Raw genomic sequence first — 6,094 nt, forward strand, 5'->3', positions numbered from 1 at the left:
TGTCTCTTTTTCTCTCAATTTGATCAAAGTTTGCAAAACCCGAGGAATTCCTTCCTCTTTGTTTTCACTGCAGTGTTCAAAAAGTTTTGAAAAACTTAGGTCAATGCAATGATTTTCAGGGCACAAGAGAACAGGTGGAATGTACTGCTGTTCCATTCAAGTCCCCTGGCACAACTAATTCAAAATAGTAGTAAGCATGGAAACATGATAGCCGCAGCTGTTTCATTCAGATTCCTTGGTTATAATTGGCTCCACGACAGATACAGACTCAAAAGAAAGCAAAAGGGTAATTACAAAACAAAACGGTGTTCGAGGCAACAGCTCCGGAATCACCTGACATTCTATACAAAGGGGACTGACTCGCTACAACAAGACAGACCCATAAGTAAAAGGACTGACTCAAGACAATGAGACAGACTCAAAACAAAACAAAAGAATGGCTCGACACTCAAATTAGAATTTACAAAACTAGCATTCGCAGATGCTCCAAAAATGTGTGCCAGATGCCACATCCAAAATACGCCGAGCGCCGCCCGCAGGTGGTTCACTTCCTGATTACATACTTGCAGTATCAGTATCCTCAAAATCCAATAACTGGGTAGTAACGGACTTGGCTGAGGTGGGCGGGAGGATAGCTTCGTTGTCGATCAAGTCTTGCACCTCATGACGGAGGCGAAAATAATTGTCGGTAGCATGACTGGTTTGCTGGTGGTACGCACAGTACAAGGCAGCATCATGTGTAGTAGGGAGATTCTTTGGGAGAGGCCGAGGCTCCAAGGGTTTAAGATGCCCCCTTTCAGCAAGGATCTGAAGTGCCTTTGACAATGGCATATAGAGAGCGTAAAAGACCCTGCGCCCTCGGGGCAGGTACTTTGAAGGTTGAGTATTCTTGCTAGACGCACTAGCGAAAGGGTCGGCAGGCGCCGCCTTGGCTTTCTGATCTTTCCCAGGTGCAAGGTTGGGAGTGGAAGGAACTGTTCTGGCATGACGGGGCCTATCCCGATTTTCTAACTGGCTTGTACTGCCTTCGGTTGGAGTGGGGAAAACATCATCCACAGCCACGACTGTAAATACCTGTTGTTTACTCATCCCCTTGGCTTTCAAAGCCTCGACTGCCCACAGCAGTTGTTCAGTGGGATCGGCATCTGCCTTCATTTTGTTCTTGCCTCTGGCCTCATCCTGATCGAGGGTTTGAGTTGATGTTGATACGTTATTGTTATAGTTGAAGGCCACCTCGGGTTGGCTAAGTTCGATCACAATCTGTCCCAACAGTGGGGGCTCCTGTGGTACAAAATTCCCAGCATACGGTGCGGCTGGTGGCGAAGCTGACGTTCCGTAAGCGAGATCCGCCACGGACCTCTGGAGGTCACCTATCATTCCCATCAATTCAAATGTGGTGGGCTCATGAGCCTGATACAACTGGGGGGCCCAGACCAGGTGCGCGACAGGCGACCTGGGTGGATGTGGTATATCGACATTGGTCTCGCTTTGCAGAGTGATTCCTTGATCTAATGCGGCCGTCATAACCACAATCTCCTCTGAATTCTGCGTCATGATAAGTCCGCTGTACTGAATGGTGACTGACGGATCAGATATCTGTCTCGCCTCAACAAGGGGGAAAACTAGATATTCTGTATCAACTCTCTGAACTGAAAGAAAAAACAAGCAGTGTTTCAGCCCAAATGGATCAAACACAGATGTAGCCGAACAACTGTACTCTACTGCTGACCATTGTTGCCCAAAATCACTGCCTCCAAAATACTGAATCAGATACCCACAGATATAACTGATTCTCATAAACTGATACTGGTGCCCTCAGGCCTGATACTCAAATTTGCAAACTGATATGTGTGCTCCCTGTAGAGTTGCACTCCAAAAGCACATAGCAAGTAAAGAGAGCCAAAACACCCCTATGGAGGGGTAGGGTTTCCCTGTCCTATTTTGTCAGGAGCTAGGGTTTCACTATGCACGTAGCAGTTTTCAAACAACCTAACATCGGGTAAGCAACCTGTCCTAGTTTAGAATAGTTACTATGGATTTCGATATGCACTAGGTCGAATGGTCGAAAAGGGTGCCTCGGTAAAACCGGGATTTATGTTCCCATACTGTCAGAGCCCACAACCAGTCAGCCTTATGGCATGCTTTGACAAAGTCAAGCCTCCGACAAACCGTTCAGGAATGGCAGATGGCAAACACGGTGTCCTAGGCGCACCAATGCACATGCAATGCAAAGAGACACATAAATCAAATCAAAACAGGATATCACGAGTTCGAGTCAAGCTCTCTAACTCCCCAGTAAAGTCGCCAGAAACTATAGACGTCCCCGAACGCCCCGGGAGGACGAGTCCCCCGTTCTGTTTGTTTTGGGCTCACTACAGTTCAGGACTCTCAAATTGTCACGGTTCTTAATCTGAACCAAAGAGTCCAAATCCGGCAAATCGTTTTGAGAAATAAATTTTTGAAAGAAGTGCCAAACATGGACTGCTTTGCCAGATACAGAGTCGCCACCTAAATATTTTTTATGGGGGAATTTAGGAAACCCTAACTCAGTGTCAAAGGTCACGTGTCCGTCATCACCAAAGTTGCCTCGGCTCGGGAGCTTGGGTACGATTGGGGAAGGTCAGCTATGAGCACCCCCTCTCGCCCGATCTGAAGATCGGCCTCTACTAACCGTGATATCCGTTTTTGAAAACGTTATGTGTTCTTATTCCGGTCATTAGCCTAGATTTACTATATTATGCGCACAGCAAACAAGTATAGACCAAATCGCCTAATTTGGAACAAAACATTGCATATCCGTTTGTTTGGAAAACGCTTTGGAATTTGCTACTCACAAGTAGGCTAAAATACGGATTTCAACGAGTTATCCCAACTCAAACAATCCAACCTTCACCCACGGGCATTCAAGCAGTTTATATCACATAAGCATCCAGCCTCATGGTAATCATGCTATTATGGCAACACTCACACGCATGCGGTATGCAAAAGCATAAATGCTTACCTAGTACTCTGAGCCAAAACAAAAACATGTTAGCAATCAATGCATGATCCAAGTTCATGTTAAGTGGCTAATGCAACGCATACAGAATGTCACTAGAGTATGCTCGGCTAGTCTATAAATGATATGTGAAAATGCACAAGTAGCATGTATTCAAGTTAGATTTGAAATACTTATGCAGTTAGTATGATGCGCCGAGCCTAGTGCATGCAAGACTAATGAATGATGCACGCATGCATAGCATAAGGTATGCTAAAGTAAACATGTCCTAATACTAACCACCAAAAGCAGGTAAGTAAAAGGGAGAAAGAAGTGGGGGTTGGAAGACATACACACACACACCCACACTTATTACAGATTTGCCCTCGCTCGGAGGGATCGAAAGAATAATACAAGTTAATTAACCTACAAGCTAATTAAATATTACAAATCAATTAATTAATTAACAAATTGACTAATCTAATGAAAGCAGTAAACATGTAACGCTCTCAAAATAATAACATTAAACTAACATTTTAGACATGCATTGATACAAAAGAAATCACCCATTTCTATTCATTAGAGTAATTCTTACAATTGTATTACATGTTAACAACAAAAGCAAATGCCCTAAGGGCTTACAGCTTTCCAAGTTAACACTTGGTTACAAAAAAAGGAGTACTAACTCAATACATATTAAGCCCTAGGCTTGAATTTACATGTAATACATCAGAATAAACAAAAGAAAGAGTCTTCAACTCTCGTCCTCATACAAGCTATGACCTTGGAGGTGGCATACTACCTGTACCTGAAAATAATGTCCCATAAAGGGTGAGCCAACGCCCAGTAGAGATATGCTAAACACAGTATGAGCAATGACTAAGACATTAGCAATTGATAAATGTTCAACTTTCATAAACCAATTCATAATCCATTTCCCTTTCATGATCACTATGTTCATGTTTCATTTCAGTTTTCATTTCTTATCAATTTCCCAATTTACATCAATGGCTCAGAACAAAACACTTACATGAGAAATGACTCATATTAAACATTTCCCATTTTACAATAGATAAACATATTAGTTGTATCAATATTTCAACAGATAAGCATGCAAGCTGTATCCACATTTCAACAGATATGCATATTAGCTATATCAACACTTCCAATGACAAGCATATGAGCTGTATCAACACTTCCAAAGATAAGCATATGAGCTGTATCAACACATTATCTGACAAGCATATGAGCTGTATCAGTGGAGTGCATCCCCTATCTCCTCGCAAACAACATCCGGTTTAGAGGTCCATCCCCTATCTTCCCCTAAACTGTGGAGTACATCCCCTATCTCCTCCCACACACACAATGTATATATATACACAAAGGTCATATACACAATCAGTCAATACATAACGTTAATGTATTCTGTCAACTGTCATATTCTATGACATATTCAATTGATTAGTTTTAGTTTGCCTAATCATCATGCATTGTCTACAACAATCAAAACTACCCTCCACCGGTAGCCCCAGCAATTATTTCCAAACAGATAATAAAAGCTCCAACAGATAAAATATCAATGTTTTCCAAAGCGAGCGATTTATAAATCCAACTCCATCATTTCACAACATAATGAGCCAATTTCATTATTTCCAACTCAATTCTATAAGTACACAATTTTCCCAAATTAATTATACCAATTAATTTATTCAACCAAATTAGGGTTTTCTACCCCATTTCTCAATATTGACCCAATGGTCTAAATATTAACAACTAACATCAATAGCACCATTTTGAAACCCAAAATACATATTATGAGCCCAAAATCACAAAACCGTCTTCAACACAATTTGAAACCCTAAGTCCCAAAATTCCCCAAATTCAACACTTTATCAAAACAACTAAAAATCTAGGTCAAAGACCATAAGAGTGAGTAGGAATCCCTACCTCAAAAGATGACACCCAACGAAGAAGATGGTGAAAACAGAATTGCTCCAAACCGCGAGTTTCTCGGATCAAAAGATAGCCCTCGACGATCAACCCAACTTTTGTGAAGACCAAAGGTGAGGAAAACGCCCTAGCTAGATCAATATCTAGAGAGAAGGCAAGGTTTTAGAGAGAGAGGCTCTCAAATAGATTTTTCGGAAAAGTAAGAGAGAGAAAGAATGAGAAAAAGTGATTTAAAACTGCCTCACAGCCAACTGATATACGACATTCCCGCTCGAGCAGAAAACACAACGCTCGAGCATCAAGAACAAAAACTAGGTCCGCTTAAGCGCAAAAAGGCACGCTCGAGCGCCAAGTCACAAGAATAAAGTAAATCTGCTCGAGCGCGAAAACCAGTCCGCTCGAGCGTAGATTTTCCCCTCCCAGAACTTACACCCAAAGGTACTACCCGCTCGAGCGCCAAAGTACCCACTCGAGCGCCACTGCTCAAGCATAAAGAAACCCGCTCGAGCGTAAAAATCACACCTGCAGAAGTTTTGCAGGGACACGAAAAACAGGGAGCACGTAATCTCCGCTCGAGCACAAGAAGACCCGCTCAAGCGGACCTCCTAAAAACTGGGCAACAAAGAATTGAAACCAAAGCCTAACCAACCTGTAACAACTCTGCCCCATACATCCTAAAACTCAATCAAGTGGAATTAAAGGATGACAACAAGGTGTACCACTACCAACGTCACAGAACCGAGTCCGAAATACAACAGAACAGTAAAGGGACAACCAGAATCGCTATAAAACAGCCTCGGGAAGAGGGCCCAAAGCAATGCGCGCTCGGCTCCGCTCGGAAAGTCACTGCCATGCACAAGTTGCCTCTGCTTTGACTGTTCTGCTTCTCTAAAAATTGCACAACTCCCAAGGTTGCTTCTCTGAGTGTTGTGGAACACTACCGGCTGAGTGGGAACATCACCGGCCATTTTGAAGTGGTCATCGACCAAACATTATGCTCTCGGCGAAACATTCTTTGCCGGTCGGCACTCAAAACTGCCGGCCGGCCAAATATTCCAGCTGAAACCTGCAGTTGACAGCAGCAGAGGACAGAACTTGGCATGGCAATGCATTTCAAGCAATGTATGCACCAATCGCATCCCTTATCATATGCATAACTCAAAGGGA

This window comes from Camellia sinensis, chromosome 7 (genome assembly GCF_055761805.1).
Source record: "Camellia sinensis isolate YWXY chromosome 7, ASM5576180v1, whole genome shotgun sequence".
Taxonomy (NCBI): domain Eukaryota; kingdom Viridiplantae; phylum Streptophyta; class Magnoliopsida; order Ericales; family Theaceae; genus Camellia; species Camellia sinensis.